At 44.0% G+C, this 19,954-nt stretch overlaps 1 protein-coding gene across 1 annotated transcript in view; it reads left to right on the plus strand.

Annotated features, from left to right (window-relative positions):
* TRIO (trio Rho guanine nucleotide exchange factor) overlaps positions 1 to 19,954 on the plus strand; it is a 3,834,156-nt gene that overhangs the window by 2,942,647 nt on the left and 871,555 nt on the right. The gene's annotated exons all lie outside the window — the stretch shown is intronic.

Consider the following 19,954-nt stretch of genomic DNA (forward strand, 5'->3'; position numbering starts at 1 on the left):
TTTCTACCCAAAAATATGCACCCTCAAACGATTTTTCCATCTGCTTCCATCAATGGCCACTTATCACCACTACGGCAGTGCCTGCAAAGTGCCTTTCCCATTCCTACTCAAAAGCCCAAACTGTTGGCTTTATCAATGCTTGTTTATTCTGGAAAAAATGTAAAGGAATTTAATACTAAAAAGATCAATTAAGACTATTATGATGCAAATGTATGCACAAATAACGAATGGCTTTTTTTTTTTCTGAATTTGTTTTTTTTAGTGACTATCATTTTGAAGTAATGCAAGAATTTTGACTCCAGTGCCGTGAAGAAACTCGCACCTATATTCAATACCTTGGACACAGGCAGAGGGAAACGCATGTAGGCGGGGAGTTTTATACTTATAAAACTAGATCTGCACCAAGATCATTCCTTACATAAGTTAAAAAAAAGATGGTTTTGAAAAGACCCAACAGGCATTATGGGAGCTAGATTTGTAACCTGAGGTTAAAACTATCCTCAGGATGGTGGAATTAGTTTCATTTTTGTAATGTTTTGTTGAATTAATCTTGTTACCTACATAAATAGATTACCTAAATAAAATAAGATTTTGATGGCTGATAATTCTAAGCTTAATTAATGTCTATAGATAAGTGTGGTCATCGTTGTACAACTATAACAGTTGGGTTGTTTGTCTATTTAGATATTAGTGCTGCTTTAGGATACTTGATTTAATTAAACCAGTAAAGTAATTTTGGCACATTTTTTCTCTGGATAAGCCACCTACATTTAGCTTTTGGTTCTCTTTAAGAAGTTAGTAGCATTTAGAATTACATTAGCAATAATGTGGTTTCCAAAATGTAAACTGCCAGTCAATCACGTGGCCAGGACCATACGCTTTATTGTACATGAAAGCCGACGTTCCATGCAAGCCACTGCACCTCTCCTGCAGTCAGCCACATTTGTTTTCAGATCCCCACTTGCCGCACATCCCCTGCCAGACACGCCCACCCCCAACTAAATACAACCCATTCATCAGGTCCCTCCCCGGCCCGTCTATAACCACCTGACATGATAGATGTGGAAAGAGACTCCTGGTCAATATCCCAGTGGCCATATTTGTTTGTAGCTTTTTTTTAAAGGGAATTTGATGTGCTCTTTCAGCACGAAGTGAATATCCCTTGGTATGGTACCATGGCTTCATTGTTTAGGGCTTGTAGTTTATATACATATCTGTTATGTTATGTTATGTTATATGGCATTTATATAGTGCTATATATATCATTGGTATGACCACAAAGAAATGGTAGGTTGAACGCCCTCGGGGACCATAGTCCAGGTCAGTTGAGAGAATGAGGTGTCGTAGGGTGCTAGGGTGCACCAGTTATGTGTGCAGCTGATGTAATTGCCTAATGGTAGCTGCATCCTAGCATTAGGTGTGGTGGTATTGATGTCAGTTGAATGTGTGCAGTCTGGCGGGTGGACACCAAGTCTGGGTTCTGGCTGTGTTGGGCCTGTAGGACGCTTATGTGTGCAGATAGCTCGGTTTGTCATGGGGTATAGCTGCATTTTTATAGAATGATGAGGTGTTTATTTGTTAATGTTGGTATGTGAGCAGCTAGGCCGAAATTGATTGAGGGGTATAGCTGCACTCTAATTGTGTGATAGTGCAGAGAAGAGATTAAGCGTATTGATTTGGGAGGTGAGTGTGTGGGTTGACTTATAATCTAAAACATGGGTAAGTAACTTACAGAACTATCTCAGGCGGAATTTTCTAGTTGTGAGTCGAGCGGGTGAGAGCAATTCTAATTGTGTAGCGCATGCACCTGAGTCCATAGTGCTATCAGAGGGGGTACTTTCAAGATGTGAAATAAAGTATCTTACTAGATGTTAATCAAGCTTGCAAGAACAATTCCTAAGCGTGTAAATAAATCACAGTATCATAGCATGCACCCTCTAGGTTTTAGTCAATGGTGGTAGTAAGACCAGTTCTAGGAGAACGGCAAAGGCAGGCGATGCAGACTAGTAGATTAAAAGTACTATCACAGTGGGCACTTTCTAGGTTTGGTTCAGTGCAATGCTAATAGTTCCTAACAAGTGTGAGTCAATGTAATGCTAATCATTTCCAGCAATTTTCTGACTGTGATGAAGACTAGTAAATTCACAGTACTATCACAGCTTTTGAGAATTCTGTCTGGTGGGAGAGAGGCCCAGGTCCCACAATACACAACGTTTAACATACAATAGACAAAGATGTAAGCCATACCTAGACTCTAGTGTCCTGCAAAGCCATGAAGAGGCCTAAGTTTCACAATGCACTTCGTTTCACCATATAGCAGATAAAGATGGAGGCTACACCTAGATATGAGAGTCTTATACAGTGGGAGAAAGGTCTAGGTTCCACAATAGGTGGATCTCAACATATAAAAGCCAGAGACAGAGGTCACACCTAGATTTGAGAGTCCTGCAGAGTGGGAGAGAGGCCCAGGTATCCCAATTTATTACGTTTCACCTTACAATAGACAAAGGGGAGGCTGTACCTAGATTTGAGTCTGTGTTTACTTAGCATACACAATTCTATCTAAGTGCAGGACCTGCCAACACCGACAACTCATCCAAGTGTGGCATCTGCCAACATTCAAAATCCCGTCTAGATGCGACGCAGGTCAGTTTCCATAGTTCTATCGGAGTGTGGCATTTGCTAAGGCTCACATCTCTATCCAAGTGTGGCGCTTCCTAACATTCCCAATTCTATCCAAGTGTGGCATTTACTTAAGATTCATAATTCTATTTTAGTGAGGCAATTGCTAATGTTCACAATTCTATCCAAGTGTGGCATTTACTTATCATTCACAATTCCATTTAATTGCGGCATTGCCATGGTTCACAGTTCCATTTAAGTGTGGCGCTTACCAGCATTCACAATTCTATCCAAGTGTGGCATTTACTTAAGATTCATAATTCTATCTATTGTGGCATGTGCTAAAGTTCACAATTGTATCGAAGTATGGCCCTTATTTAGCATTCACAATTGCATTCAAGTGTGGCATTTACTTAACATTCACAATCCTATCTGGATGCGACATAGGCAAACCTTACATTTCTATCTAGGTGTGATACTTGCTAACAATCAGAATTCTATGTAGATGCGACACAGGCCATTGTTCACAACTCTGGCATTTACTTAAAATTCACAGTTCAATCTTGGTCTGGCGCAGGCTAATGTTCACAATTCTGTCTTTTTTTTTAACCTTTATTTCTGAGTTTGTTTGTGATACTTGCTAACAATCACAATTCTACGTAGATGGGACGCAGCCTAATGTTCACAACTCTATGTTCTATGTTGTTATGTAAGGTAATGTAGAGTGGCAGGGCTTTCTGGAGTAGAGCGATTGCTCTACTCCCCACCCTTCCCACACTTACATTGGGATTTGCTGCTGGTAGATATCTGGTATCTGAATACCACTATCTTTCATGGCATTGGGAGATCAATTCCAAGCAGGGTTTACTGACCTGAGTTATTTTCATGCCTTCAAACATGGACATGGTCTTAACTGATTTTGGATTTGTGTACCAGAGTGATTGGTACACTGCATGTCCAAGTTCAACAATAGATAGGTGGCAGGTTTACATCCAAAAGGGGCCCTAATACAAATAGGTTGTAGGATGACCCCAAGGGCGACAATGTCTCCTGGTGCAGATAGGCACCGCCTTCGGGCATCGATGCCTCAGCGCCAGTTCCGCCCTCTTCTGTTGTCTGCACTGATCGTGGGCGACACAGTACCTCTGGAATATGTCCCTCTTCTGATGAAGCCGAATATGACAAAAATGAGCCAGATCTACGACGAGGAAGGCAAACCTATACCTTCTGAAATGGAAACCATGGGCTCCATAGGGGAGTGGGACTATCCGGAGAAATGTTATGAGGAAGATGAGGACATCATTTACTGGCCTCCGACCTTCAGGGAGCCAGAGGTCTTGACACCTCTCCTGAGTTGGATTCCCTTCCAATTACAGCTCTGGGAAGACCTCAGGGATCCTTCCGGAGATTGATGTACAAGGTTGCTGATACCATGGCTTATCAGTCCCCTCCAGACCGAAAGTCCAGTTTAAATTAAAAGACATTCTGGGTGTGGGGCCCCAAAAAGGAGACCTTGCTACAGTTTAACCTAGCTGTGGAAGCTCCAGTGTTAGAGTTGTGGAAGCGGCCCACCTCTACACCTGCAGTCGACAGAGAGCTGGCAAGAAACATCATCCAGCTCCATCTGATCCAGCCTTTTTGTCCACACATGCTGTTATGTGTTGTTATATATGGGTAAATGTAATAATCTTATAAATAATGATTGTAGAATGTTGTAAGGGAATGTGGAATGTGTAAGGGGAATCTGGAATGTGGTGGGAAGTGGAAGTCCGTTATATGAAGGCATTAAAGATGAGGATTACTTAGGACAGACTCCTGCATATTAATAGTATAAACTGAAACAGATACATAACAATTGGAGACGAGGAGAAACGAACGTGACTGGAGCAAGAGGAAGAAGGGAACAGGAAGACTAAAAAAAAAAGGGCGAGAAACAAAATATGGAAAGAAATAGCAACGCTGATCGGGAGAGACACTGAATGGACAATAACGTTGAAGGGAAAAGGCAGACACTGAAAGTGCTCAAAACAAGGAAAGACAAGGGTAAGACATGCGTATGCGAGGCGCCGTTGTCGAAGTGGATTAGTTAAGTTAAATAATAAGGAACAATGCGCAGATGAAAGTATAAAAGTATGGCATTATTTAAAAGAAAGCAGTAACAAACTTACTTCAAGCGCGAGCGCAGAGCCAGGCATTGGGAGATGTGCCGCACGCATGGGGAAATGGAGAGCGGCATCGAAGGAAAGGACCCAAAGACGTCAAAAAAGCATGCCGCCATATTTACACCCAGAGATATTCAGAAAGACTGTCATAGTAACCTGGTGCGGGAGATGAGAACCGAAATGAAATGATGAAGTAAAATGAAATTGAATTTTATGAATGAACACGAGGAATGGAACAGAAAGGAAATATTAAAGGTTGTCGCTGGGCATAAAAGTAAATCGCTCACATAAAGGAAAAGGACATATGAAAGGAAAACAAAATAAAGCAGGAGTTGGCATAGCAACGAAAACAAAACAAGAACGAAGCGTTAAGGAAATAAAACGCTAACAAGCAGAAGTCGGCACAGCAAAGAAAACGAAAACGGAACATAAGAAAATAAAATGCCAACTTATAAATGCAACATATATTAAACATGCATCAAAAGTCACTGGAAAATATATAAGTAAATAAGGTGACAAATTATTAGCAAATAACAAAAAAAGAAACAAAATATTATAAATACAGAACAAAACAAAGAGGAATGAATGCAAATGCATGAGATTGATGAAATAAATAAATAACAAGAATTGAAATAAAACAAAGTGCACAAGTAATACTACAATAGATACAACAGCACATACACCTGCAAAACGCAGGGTGGAAAAATAGAAAGATAAAGCAAGCAAGGCAAACAAAACAGACGATAAATACACAGACAATTTGTAATCATGTCTTCTGAAAATGCGAGTGGGGACATGAGTTCATCCCAAGCTACCCTGGAAACAACCATGCCTGCAAATTTGAGTAATTATCTACGCAGGCCAAATCCATTTAATTTAGAGCCACAAGAAGACCAGGGACAAAGATGGCAAGAATGGCTGGATGAGGTTGAAGAATTTTTAAGAGCGGTTGGAAACCAAAATGCCATAAATAAAATGGACATTTTTATAAATCTAGTTGGGAAAGAAATTAAAACTATTATCAAAATAATACCTGATGAGGAAAAGATGACATACCAACTCCTGGTGGCAGCAATAAATATCCGGATAATAGTTCCGCCAAACGGGATTCGAGCGATATATTTTCAATCAGTGCACACAAAGCCCACATGAAACCATATCGCAGTTTGCGCTACGCCTCCAGCGAAAAGCAACATACTGTGACTTTACTCATTTCAATGATGATGAGGCATTCAGATTAAGAATTATTGAGGGTTGTGTATCATCTCAATTTAGAAAACACCTGCTAAACAAAAACCTTCCCTTGACAGAAGTATTGGAATTAGCAATAGTTTATGAAAGGGTTGACACGCAGGCCGCAAATATGGAAAACCCAAAGAGACTGGACACCATTGCTGCCATGAGTCAAAATCAAAATGCGCAATGGCCAAAAAGATATTCCAACGCACCAACTGGTTTAATACTTCGCCAAGAAGTGTGGAATAACCGCAGAAATCCCACAGAACGACAATGCTACAGGTGTGGGGTTGAGTTCCCGCACAGAGGTCAGTGTCCTGCAATAGGCCAAATATGCCAGCGATGTGGTCAAGAGAACCATATTCGGACAATTGCAGAGAAAGAATGCTGTTGGGGCCGATGTATAAACCAAATGTACAGACATTCCCAAGTCAAAGGTATGACATACAGAGGAGTTTCAATGCAAGAACATACACAGAGAAGGAATTAGAAAGGCTGTATGGGAATCCAAGAACAAATCCAAATGAACAGGCTCAGCAACAAGGGTTTGTTAGGGCTATGGATAACTTACAAGTGGAAGAAACAAAGCAAGTGGAGCAGGAACAGATCCAAGCTGCACAATCATACCAATATCAAAGTCAAGAAAGAATGTCTTATAGAGATCTATATGAGAACCCGCCACTAGAGGAAGATCGCATGAATAAGGAATACCAGGAATATGACAGGTACAGCAAAGAATATGTGAGATTAATAGAGAACACTTCAAACGAGAGTGTGACCATGAAAGTCACAGTGAACCTAAGTGAACTTAACATACCATTTCTAGTCGAATGTGATGGGCGAGAAGGCATTTGAAAAGATAGCTGCATCATACCCATTACGACCATCAAAAGCGAATATTTTCCAATTGGGAGCAATGTAACTGCTAGCTTCGAAAGGAAAATTTAATTGTGATTTGGTTCATAAGGATAACTGTGTACCAATTGAAATGCATGTCATAAACACTCCTGCGGTTGGGAGATGTCATCAGTTGCAAGACTGCTACGAAACTAAGACTCATTGATATCAATTCTAGTCAATCAGAAATGATAAAAGGGATGCCATCAAAGTCATAACATCCAAACTATGACAGAAGAGACATTGGATCTAGAAAAGTTTAAAAAAAAAATAATCCCTAATTTGTTCAGTGGTGTAGGAAAGTTGAAAGGGGATGCAATACATTTACATATTGATCCCAAAATTCATCCGGTTCCTCAACATCCAAGACTAATAGGTTTCCATCTCCATGCAAAGGTGTCCCAGGAATTACAACAACTCATCAACAATGACATCATTGAAAGAGTAGAGGGTAGTCCCATACCATGGGTATCTCCGTTAGTAGTTGTTCCAAAAGCAGATGGGCATCTTTTGCTTATGTGTGGACATGAGAATTCCTAAACAGCAATACAGAGAAAAAGGCATCCGGGTCCCAACATTGAGGACATGAATATTCGTTTGAATCAGGCAATTAGATTTACAAAGCTTGATTTGAATCAGGGAAACCATCAGTTGGAAATTGACCCGGAATCCAGACCTATAACCACATTTACTACACATGATGGTCTATTTAGATACAAGCGATTGAGTTTTGGCATATCGTCTGCTGCAGGGATATTTTAAGAGTCGATGAGGAAAGTCATAGCACCAGTGAAAAATGCATTCAACTATAGCAACGATATACTTATTTATGGAGTTAACCAGGAACAACATGATGAAGCATTGGAACAAGTGTGTGAGGTCCTGCCGAAGAATGGTTTGACTCTAAATGGCTCGAAATGTGATGTGAACAAAAGAAGTGTAAGATTTTTTGGACAGATTTTTTCAGAAAAAGGTATAAAGGCTGACCCAGATAAAGTGAATGTCATTCTTGGATTTGAACCGCCAAAAGATGTGGCTGAATAAAGATCATTTCTGGGAATGACTGGGTATTGTTCTCGATATGTGCCTGATTATGCGACACTAACTGATCCTCTTAGACAATTGTTGAAAAAGGAAATGGTATTCACATGGGATGAGAAATGCAAGAAAGGTTTCGAGTCAATTAAGAGAGAACTTGTTAGTGATCGACAATTATCCTACTTTAATCCAGAATGGGAAACTGAGATCACGGTGGATGCTAGCCCCGTAGGGTTAGGAGCAATTTGGCACAGGTGGAACCAGGGAAGGAATGTACACGGCACATTGTAACATATGCCAGTCGTGCCTTGAATAAAATTGAGCAAGCCTATTCGCAAGCGGAAAGGGAGAGTTTGGCTGCTGTGTGGGCTTGTGAAAAATGTCATCACTTTGTGATTGGAAGACCGTTCACGCTTGTTACGAATCATCAAGCGTTGATCTCACTCTTTGGGAATCCAAGGATCCAGATAGCTCCACGAATTGAGAGATGGGGAATACGCTTACAGGAGTATGACTATGTTATTGTACAAAAGCCAGGAAAAGAGGCTAATGTTGCAGACTATTTGTCTCGACATCCGAGAGTGGAACCTGATGCGAAGATGCTAAAAGAGGCGAAGGATTATGTATCATATTTGTCTCTCAATGCTCTCCCACCAGCAGTATCCAAGCAAATGTTTGTGGAAAAAAGTAAAAATGATCCTAGGATTCAGGTAGTAATTCGGCTCACCATGGCTGGCAAGTGGAGGTGGCTGGACAGGGAGCAAAATGCAGAAGAAGGGGTGGATATGAAGGATCTTCAAAGGTTGGCGAGAATAAGTAAGGAATTGACTGCAACGGATGAGGGAATACTTCTGAGAGGAAATAGACTTATGGCACCAAAAAGTTTAAGGAGAATTCTTGTGATATTGGCACATGAAGGGCATCGAGGAGTGGTAAATACAAAGAAGATATTAAGAAATCAAGTATGGTTTCCTTGCATGGATGTGATTGAGGACATTCTAAAAAATTGGTTTGTGTACCAAGTGTCTGCCGCAAAAACTAATGCAACTCCTCTTCAGATTGTGCCTTTAACTGATGGTCCATGGAACAGGGTGGCTCTTGATTTTTATGGGCCCTTGGAGAGGGAGGATATCTGTTTGTGGCCCTAGATGAATACTCTCGATTTCCGTTGTTGAAGCATGTGATCTCGACTGCATTCCATCATGTAGCTGTGGTTTTGGATGAACTGTTCAGTGAGTGGGGTATTCCTAAGGTAGTCAAAACTGATAATGGCCTGCCATTTCATGGACAGAAATTTGGAAAATGTGCGGAACATCTGGGTTTCAAACATCAAAAGATCACTCCACTATGGCCGCAAGCAAATGGCATGGTCGAGAGGTTTATGCTCAACTTGAAAAGAACCCGATAGAAGGCCATTGTAAATAATATGTTGTTAACACAAGCGGTTTCACAAATGCTGCGAAGTTAAAGGAATACCCCGCATGAAATGACTGGTTACTCACCATCAGAATTAATGGTACGGTACAAGCCTCTAACCCGGCTCCCACAATTGGATGATTATACATTGAAGGAGGACGATGAGATCAGAGAGCGTGACAGGTTGAAAAGGAAAAGAGTTAAACGTGGACTGATCTAAAGAGAAAAGCCAAAGATGACCAAATTGGAGTGGAGGAGCCTGTGTTAGTGTGACAAAGGCTGCGTACTAAGTTGGATTCAAGATATAAACCACTGGTTCTAAAAGTAAAAAGGGTTAAAGAACAATGGTCACTGTGATTGGAGATAATGACTATGAGATTACGAGAAATGCTTCATTCTTCAGGCGAATGTTTCAAGATGATACTGATAGAGACTCTGGCAATGATGAAGGACCTGGTGTTGGGGCGTCGGACAGTTCTGTTTTGGATGATGTCTCCATGGGTTCAGAAGATGTTCCGGTTACTTGTAGACATCCTGAACTTTTGGATGTGGGTGCTGTTCCTGTTGTTCCAAATTCTTGTGAGTTAGGTTATAGTGAGAAGTCTGATTCAAGAAGCTTGGTCCTGAAAAGCCGTCCTTATCGGGTGGTTCGTAAGCCAGATCGATTAATTGAACAAATGTAGATGTGAATTCATCAACCTGTAAGTACAGAGTTAAATACTATTGAAGGACCTCAAAATGGTAAATTTGTTAACCTGTAAGTACCCAGTTAGATGATAAGCAAGGGGGGGTTGTTATGTGTTATATATGGGTAAATGTGATAGTCTTATAAATAATGATTGTAGAATGTTGTAAGGGAATCTGGAATGTGGTTGGAAGGGAAGTCAGCTATATAAAGGCATTAAAGGATGAGGATTACTTATGACAGACTCCTGCGTATTAATAGTATAAAGTGAAACAGATACATAACACATGCTTCACCTGAGAGCCTAATGTTCAGGCTGCGACAGCAAACTTGAAGACGTCCGCCTTTCCTTCTCACCCACATGACTGAGAGAGTAAGAGACTGGACGCCTGAGAAAAGGTGTTTTTCTTCGGGCAGTCTTGCTGGTCAAGCAGTTAATGCCTCTTGTGCCTTGGAAAAGTTCTCTGTCGGGCTCTGTTCCACCGTGGACAATGGGACAGAACACATAATTGGAGGGTTTATTAGAGAAGGGTTTTTGGTATGGTACAAGATGGCAGGGAGGCTCCCCGCCAGATCCTACAATCAGGTTTTGACACAGAACGCTGAATATTTTCGACACTCCATGATAAGAGTACAGTGGTGCATTGTCCCTTTTGGATGCGGACATTGAACTTTGCGCATGAGGTAAAGGCAAACATAATGGATGTGCCCCTCAATGGACAGAACCTGTGTGCGGCCAAGGCCAGCAGCACCCACCCTCCAGTCACCCAAGGTAACGGCTGAAGACTTTAGGATTGGCACAAGAACAACCCCCTGCACCATCCGCTAGGGGTCAGGCTTTCACCCCACTGTTTCCTACGTCTCCTGTGGAAGAGTTGAGACAGCCACTGGTAACTGCAGGGCAGATGCTTCCCAAGAAGAAGAGGCAGAGGTACCTCTAGAGGTTGAGCTGCCACGGTCACTAGCCCTATAGCCATCCACTGTGCAAATACTCTAGGAAATTCTGCCACAAGTCTCCTGTGGCAGAGAATGGTCTTAAACTACGTCTGAAGCTTGGGCCTTACAGGTTGTTCAGCCGGGTTACTGTCTTCCTTTCATTCAGCGAATGCCAGATCAATCATCTTAGCCCACCAGCTTGTCTTCGGACCCCATCCTCTTAGAGGAGGCCTGTTAGCTTCTCTCAAAGTGTGCTATAGAACTGGTTCCGTGCTCCGAATGAGGCAAGGGGTGGTACTCAACTTATTTTCAGGCTCCGATAAAAGACAGGGGCTTGTGCGCAATACTTGGTCTGACGATTCTGAATTTGTACTGGCAGCAGGACAAATGGAAGATGGTAGCTCTAGCTCCTAACCTTCTAGCCCCTGATTTGCAGAACCTATTGGTGTTGCTGCACCTCCAGGAATGCGTACTTCAACGTGCTTATTGATCGAAAGAACAGTAACAACTAGAGGTTTGTTGTTTGCCAACATCACTACCAGATCAGAGTCCTGCCGTTTGGCCTTTCTTAGGCACCTTGGGTTGTCACCAAGTTGCCTATAGTGGTAGTGGCTCGGCTCAGAAGGGAAGGCATTTGTGGTTTTCCCCTAACGGGCGACTGGCTAGTATGAGCTCACTCCCCAGACCAGACATCAGCACATTTGTTCCGCAAGTACAGCCTGTTGCACAACTTGGGCTTTCCGTGAACTTCAAAAAGTCACATATGTCGCCATCCCACTCCCTCAGATTCATCGGGGCGGTTTTATACACTCACCGTGCCCAAGCCTTCCCACTCAAGCACCAAGTGATGAACATTTCTCAGATGGTACATGTAGGCCAATTCCAGGCACAATTTCCTGCTTCAGCCTTCCTACGTCTGCTGGGTCACATGGCCTCCTGCATTCTGGTAGTCCCAGAGGCATGGCTACGACTGAAATTGCTATAATGGCTACTCAATTGCCAGTGGTCACAGTTCCAGGGACAGTTGTCAGATGTTCTGCATGTGTTAAGTTATGTTGCTTGAAGCCTTGCATGGCGGCCTCTGAGGAGCAACCTGCTGAAAAGCACATTGTTTCTTCAACCATGGTCTCAGATGACTAAATTAAAGGATGCTTCCCTGACGAGCTTGGGCGCTCACCTTTCGGTCCTGACTCTGAGCGGTATGGCGAACTAGGAGGAGGACTCGGACAAGAGGACATGTTTAGAAGTTTTAGTTAACTTAAAAGTAAAACGCATCACTAATCCTATTGCTAAAGGGAGTTCCCAGCCTAACAAAATTAAACTAAGGTGCTTGTCAATAGTCCAAATCAAAAGTAGTCCTCAGTCCAAACCGATTTCCCTAAACTGGCCTTACTGCTTAATAAAGAATATAAGTGGGGTTTCCTGCACTCTTGATTCTCCCCGAAGTCTCTCTGGTTGTCACAGGAATCCCTCATGGGTCTGACGCCAATGGTTTTAAAAGTAAATTACAGTTATTCTTCAAAGAAATATCAATTCTTGTCAATCCATGAAAAGGTTCATCTAAGATTGATCTGCATGTTTAAAATTAACTAAAGTTCCTCTTAAAGAAAACAACCGTTCTTGTCAGTTTATTATAAAGCCCCTCCAAAGTTTTCAGAGTTGCAATAAAAAAGTCTAACTTCCCTGGAAACGCAAAATGTCCAGGTTTCTTTAGATTGACGGTTATTTCCCTGGTTGTTCTTCTCCACTTGGGTGGGTATTTCCCCATGTAGTTCATGGCTTGGGTATCTCAGTACTCCACTAGTATCTGCTTTTCACTTTGTGTATTAAGCCCCTCAGGCTTCCTTGGGTTTCTCTGTTTCAATGTCCCTTAGCTCTCTGGGATATTGGTTATCCCTCTTTTCAGTTAGCTCTCTTAGGTATTGTAAGGAGTCAAGAGTAAGAGTTGGATACAGTGATATAAGTTTTGGTTATAAACTTTTATTATTTAAATAATGAGGAGGATTGGGGAAATTGTATGTATCCCTAACTCTGTGAGGGGTTTCCCTGCCTCAACATAACTAAGGTACGTCAGTGTCAGGATGTTACTAAAACAAAGCGTCTTCAGTCCTGTGTCCAAAATCCTACACTGACCCTTAAACTCTAAAATAAGGAGAAGGTGTTGCTGGGAGGGCGGGGAGGGTTCTCTGTGCTATAATCTTATAGCTTTTTCTTAGATTTTCCAAGGTGCATAAAAGAAAAGAAACTAACTCCCAGTAGGAAAGAGGGTTTCCCTTCCCCTAGATTTCTTCCAGCGGTTTTAACAAAAAATTTGTCACAGATCCCAGTTGCTCAAGGCGGGGAAGCCCTTCCCTATATTCTCCTCAACATCAAAGTTCAATCGCAGTTCTCTTGCTTGAATCCTCCAAGGGTTATGGGTCTTCCCCTGTCTGTTATTCACTTCCAGATACAGGGGTTCTGACCATTAGGCTTTTACACACTTCACTGTCTTCCGCTGATATACTCGCCTGCCAGGATATCTACACTTCATTGTTTGAGTATGAGTTCTACACTCATCGGTTGACTGGTACACTAACCGATCAGGGCTTTTCCAATCTTTATTCACTTTATTTTTTATTCAGGCCAGCCCTGGACAATTTTCCAGTATTGGGTCAGCAACCTTTTCTTTCTTCCGCAGCCTTTATGTAGGCTTTTACTCTCAACACCATCCACACTTTTAATAACTTCACTGCCTTCATTTAGGCTTGGTTTTCAGCAATGTTCGTATCAGCAAGAATCACTCTGCCTTTATTTGCACACTTCTTCCGCATGCCTGGTGTACTCGCCTGCCAGGACTTTTAACACAACTTTATGGGTGCGAGTCCCAGACTCGCCCTTTTAATTCTGTTTTTTTCTAAGTTCACAAGGCTAGAGGGGGATGCTTCTCTTCCCCTTATTGAGAGTTTCAAAAACATCAAGATTTATGGTGCAGAAATTAAAGAACTATATTTCCAGGAAAAGTGGTTTCCCTTCCCCTAGATTCCTCTGGTAATTAGAAAGTCACTTTATCAGAGTTCACGGTTGTTCAAGGGGCATGCACATTCCCTTGGCTTTTCTCTGGCTTTGCTTCCCACTCCTAAGTGTATGGTTCTTCTCTGGGCTTCTTGTCTCAAGATAACACACCTTTATGGGTGTGAATTCAGGAGTCCCCTTTTACCTGGTGTACTCTCTTTCTAGGACTTTTACAACAGTCAATAGCTTTCAAGGCCCAAGGGGGTACATGACTTCCTCAAGTTCCCTTTTTCATTTGCATACTTGTATCTTTCCTCGAGTACTGGGACTATTAATATAATGCACTTTGTAAGCTGTAGGGACTCTTCGCCCATTTCTGACTGAGTGCCTTCTCCGACTCCCCCTGGGTGCCCCAGACTCTCAGCGTGGGCTCACCGGTACTTCTGCAGCTCCCTTGGCTTCTCCAACCCTTGTCTGGATCTTGCTTTACGATTTCTGTCTCTCCCTGGTGCTAGCGTCTTTGCTCTGCGGCAGATGGCGGTCTGCGTGTCACTACGGCTTTCCTTGCCGGTACAAAGCTTCCTCCTGGCTTTGTTTCCATCTTCCCTTCTCTCTGTGCCGCTCTTCGGTATCGCTAGCCACCTTTGAGAATCCCAGCTCGAGCTGAGATGTATTCTCCACAGTTCTCCCATGTCTCTCCGGGCTTGTCTCTGTTTCTTGCAGCTTGGCTTTCCTGACCGTAACTAGCCGGTGGGATCTCTCTCTCTCTCTCTCTTGCTCAAGTGTTTCGTCTTTAAACTCCCGCTACAAGAAAGGGAGTCGCTTGCAGCCAATCCGTCTCCTCAAAAAACTAGACTGCTCACTTTGCTTCTGCTGCGCAATCTTCTTTTTGGTATCCAGCTTCCTTGTGTCAGTCTTTATCTTTCAGTTCTAGGCTTTCTCGGACTAAGGGACATTGTCACAATATGCCATGAGGGCTTGAAGGGCATAAGGGGTGTCTATAAAAGGAAACAGGGATACCATATCTCATTTAATGATGTTAGCTATCCTCCCTAGGGTCGCCTTCCCCCATGTGGTCCTCCCTCTTATAGCCACCCCCAGGGTAAGGATCAGGCAGCGGCTGCCGTCCTCTGGGCACATAGGGGCAAGATATCCCGGAAAAGGCGTGATGACATCAGATTTATCACAGTCTCCATGACCCCTGTGGAGGTTTATACTCTTCGGGGTTCTCAGGCTCCCATAACCGTTCACCTGATCATCATCTTTCTTTCTGTCTGGGTCTCTATGACCCTGATATGGGGATAGGGCAATGTTTCCTTCTCCCTCAATTGCCCCTTTGGCTTTCTTGTTGCTTGGGTTTCTCGGGCATTCGCAACCCTCAAACTCTTGCTTATTTGTTATCTTTGGCCCTAGCCAATGTATAATACTTGGGCTTTTGGGGCTGCCGTAACCTGCCTTGTTTTCCTGCTCTTTCGCTTGGCTCCCTCTACCATGGGCAACCTTGGTACCTTCTGTAGCGTCGGGTCTGCTCCAGTGAGAAGGTGTATCATCGGGACGATTTGCCTTCATCCTTCTCTCCGGCAGATTCTTGAATCTGCCTGTCTGGGTAGTCTCCATCCTTGTATGTAGAGCGAAGAACTCTTTCCTCTATTTCCCCGGTTTCGATGTCTGTTTGCGGGCCCAAGACCCACCACGGTTGCAGCGTGGTCATCCCACCAGATGAGATCATTCTTCCATCCCCATCTCAGTTGCTGTTCCGTTCCGCCACTCTCAGTGCTAGTCTCCAGTGTCGTCCTCTCCTCTCTGATCCTCCACGCTCCCGCTGGCTCTGCAGTGCAGCGCGGCTCCCACCTCTGCATAGGATTCTTTTTTATCTTAGTTTCTAAAACCAGAGGAACAGGTTTTTGAGTATCAGATATCAGGTCAAGAGTGGAGTTAGTCAAACAGTTTTTAACACATTACAAGCAATAACATGCTTCTGATTACAAGAGATTGAGTCTGTGGAGTGTTCAGCCATGGAAAAAGGCCATCTCTAACTTTTGTTGTCCCCATATAGGTGGAGAGCTCATATTTTATCAGGGTTCTCAACCTATCTCGGGAGTCTGTGTCTCCAAAGTTGGAGCCACTCCCAGTGAGTTCCGCTTGCCCAAACCACTAGGGAGGATATTGTGGAGCTGGCTTACCTCCCTAGCCTAAACGGGAGTGGCTCCCCCTTGGGGAGACATGACAAATACCCTAGATTCGTCACAGCAGACAGTGATCTCCCTCAGAGTCTCGGGAGCACACCAATTTGATGGAGCTGAGGGCTATCAGGCTGACGATGTGTCGCTTTCCTCCCCTCTGTGAAAGAAAAATGTGTGCGGATCCTTAAGGACAACACAGTGGCCATGCACTACCTCAACAAACAAGGTTGTGCATGGTCCTTGCCGCTTTGCACAGAAGCAGTGCGAGTTTGGTTGTGGCTCTGGAGAAGAACATCTCTGCGGAAGAGCGAAAGTCAAGGCTGGTGCCTTTAGCAGACCGACTTCTGCCTCTCATGATTGGGAGCTCTGCCAGGAAGTTCTAGAGATGATGTTCTCCTGCTAGGGTACTCCTCAAGTACATTTCTTAGCTTCCAATGTGAACAGGAAGTGCAGGTTCTGCTCCAGGGAATTTCCCAACAGGTAGTTCTGCCTGGGGGATGCGTTGACGGTTGAGTAGATGTTTGACCTCCCTTGTGCATTCCCACTGATTCTTGTCATTCCGCTGGTTCTCAGGAGACTGCACCTGTTCGGGACAGTGTTGATCTTGTTCGCTTTTGACTGGCTCAGAGGACGTGTTAGTCAGAGTTGCTGGACATTTTCATCTGCCCTCCCTGGAGACTTCAGAGGGGAGTGGATTTACTCTCCTGGTAAAGAGGGGCAGGTCCTCTAACCGAACATTGGCATCCTGAACATTCCTGCCTGACAACTACGGAGAGGCTGGTATACAATGAGTGGGACTTGTCATCCGACGCCCTCGATGTGGTCCTTTTTGTGCCTGGAGGTCCTCCACTAAATTAATTTGTTTGTAAATGGCATAAATCCTCTGCTTGGTGCCAGGATATGGATTTGGACCCTATTTCATGACCTCCATCCCGGGCTAACTACTATCTTTTTTTCTTTTAAACCGTCACATTAGCAGGGCAGCAACAATTTTCCTCCACACCAGTTTGTGTTCCTGGTGTGGCATTTGAATTTGGTGTTAACATTTCTTATGGGTGCTCCATATAAGCCCCTGCATTCTAGTTCTATTATAGTGCTCACCCTTAAGGTGATCTTCCTGGTGGCCATCACCTCTGCTAGACTAGTGAGTGAGCTCTAGGCGTTGTCCGTTTAACCTCCTTATTTGGTTTTCTCCAAAGAGAAGGTGACATTGAGAGTGGGAGCTTCCTTCCTTCCGAAAGTGGTGTAACACTTACCTTCAGATGTCCTGCAGAGGCTTCCTGTCTTCAGGTGTTGGCTAGGTGTTTGTGACTCCCCTCCCGTGGCCAGGCATGATGAGAGTCCAAAACACTCCTACTTCACAGTATACGCAGGATGGCACGTTGTCTGAGCGCACTGTGCAAGGGGGAGTCTTTTGGGATTGATGTACACTCAACTGCGTTGATTCTGATGCCTGCTGAAAGGCTGATGAGTTGGCCACTCTGTGATCTGTGGGTAATAAGTGGACTCTTTAGTATGGGCCTAATACTATTCCCCCCCTGACCCCCTCCATCCTCCCTTGACCTTCCCTTAAGAGGCTGCTGGCTGGCAATGGCTTACCTTCTGTGTGTAGCAGCGAGTTCCAGCATGCAGTTTCTAGTACCAGGTCCATTTGCTTCACTTGTCGCGGTCCGGTCGTGCTGTGACTCATGAGTTGCTCCTGGTAAGTAGGTAAATAACAGTGGCTGAGCGCATGGCGAGTGTGCTGCGAGGCGCCAGTTTGTTGTAGTGCTTTTTTGTCTGTTTGTGCGCAATGCGCAAGCTGTGCATTAATAATGTCTTGGTCTTGTCTTCCTTGGGTGCAGTTTCCTTCGAAATGTCACGGATGCTGGAGATTCTGTTTGCGGTTGTATGGGTTACGGTCAAGAAACGAGGTAAGCAGGGTTTCAGGAAAGGGCTCAGGTTATTTCGCAGTCCTAACCTGTGCTTTCCCTTTCAGATGGCGAGAGGCTTGCCGCAGAAGAGAAAAGACTCTAGCGGGCTGATCGGAGCACGCCAGAATCAAAGCAGGTATGTATTCACTCTCTGCAATCCCGATGGAAGTTCAAAGTTGTAGCAGTCTATCGCGCTGAGGCAGATAGTAAGCATTACACTGCTGTCGTGCTGGCAGACGAAACGCTAAGTAAGGGGTGCAGCCCAGGGCGTCGTTTTATAGCCATGGGCTGCACCCTTGAACACTAGACCACCAGGGCTGACTTCAGCATGGGCTGCTTGGGGGCCATTTTGTGTCTCTGTGTGGTATAACTTGGCAGCAATCTTGGTGCAGGCTGTCCATGTTAATACAATGCTGCCTACGCCAGCCAGCCACCTTCAAGGTCCATACTCTATCCAGATCACAAGAGTGTGAGAATGTGCCCCGATACATTGGTTGGTCTGACAGAGTGACTATTAAGGGGAAACATGCCCTGCCTTCTCCTGGAAATCATGACAGTACTCCCCTCCGAAGCCCCCCCAAGGAGAGCTACCCCTGGCCCTGACTGATCTGGATGATTACGGTGGTAGCGGGCAAGCAGCCGTGGTGCATGTATGTTGGCAGCTGGTTCCCATGTTCTATCCTGAACACCATACCCCTTCCAATCAATGAGGTAGTAAAGGGGTATCCTTACGATTTTGGAATCCAATATAGCCTGAACCTCGTGCTCATTCTCCTCCCCTTGTGTTTCCACCGGAGGAGGCCTCGTGATGGAATCTCGAGTGCCAGGTTGAATGGGTTTTAGTAACGATATGTGAAACACCAGATGTATCCATAGGGTGGTGGGTAGGTATAACTTAGCCGCAACAGGATTTATGATAGCCGTGATGGGGTATGGGCCGATGAACCTTGGATGGAACCTCCTTGGACCCTTCAACTGAATGTGCTTGGTTGCTAACCACACCTTATCCCCTACGCGGTAAACGGATGCCTCGCTACTGTGTTGGTCTGCAAATCGTTTGTGAGCTGCTTTAGTGTTTTATAGTGTCTAGCTGGCTTTCTTTAGTGTCTTTTTGATACTTATATGCAGGGAAGTAATGGTGGGCATCTCTAATGGTCTAGCTGGGTCAAAAGCATTGGTACGTGGATCTCTTCCATGTAAGAAAAAAAAGTTGAGAAACAGGTTGAGCTATGGTATGCATATTCTGCGGCCAAATATGGTCAACCCACTGCTTGTCTGCTTCGGTGAACATACAGCGTAGAAACTGTTCTAGGGTTTGATTGCTTCTTTTGGTTTGGCCGTCATTCTGGGGATGGTGGCTAGTTAATAAACAAACTTGGATCTGGGCTCTGGCGGCACAAAAACTTCTCCAAAACTTAGATATAAATTGACTTCCTCGATCAGAGATTATCACAGACGTAAAACCATGTAACTTGACTACATTTGTCAGGACGACTTGTGCGAGGTTCCCTGCATTCTGTAATCCTGTCAGAGCGATGACATGCGCCATCTTGGTCATAAGGTCGACAACCACTAAAAGAGTTGTATCCATTACATGAAGTACATTTGGTGATGAAGTCTAAGGATATTGTATGCCACGGAGTAGGTGGTATGGATATTGGCCGGAGCAGGCCATGTGGTTTCGTTTTTGACGACTTATTCCATGCACAGTGTAATAGCTTGGAAGCTGATGAACACCCGAACCAGCAGGTAAGTTATCAAGTAGATTTATTGTAGTTCAATTGCCAGGAACAAAACATTGGCATGTCCTTTCCAAGTCAGCATACCTCCAATTGCCAAGCATAGAATCCCCTTCAGATAACAACACACCAACAC

The sequence above is a fragment of the Ambystoma mexicanum genome, chromosome 5p (assembly GCF_040938575.1).
Source record: "Ambystoma mexicanum isolate Mex_15411 chromosome 5p, UKY_AmexF1_1, whole genome shotgun sequence".
Classification (NCBI taxonomy): Eukaryota; Metazoa; Chordata; class Amphibia; order Caudata; family Ambystomatidae; genus Ambystoma; species Ambystoma mexicanum.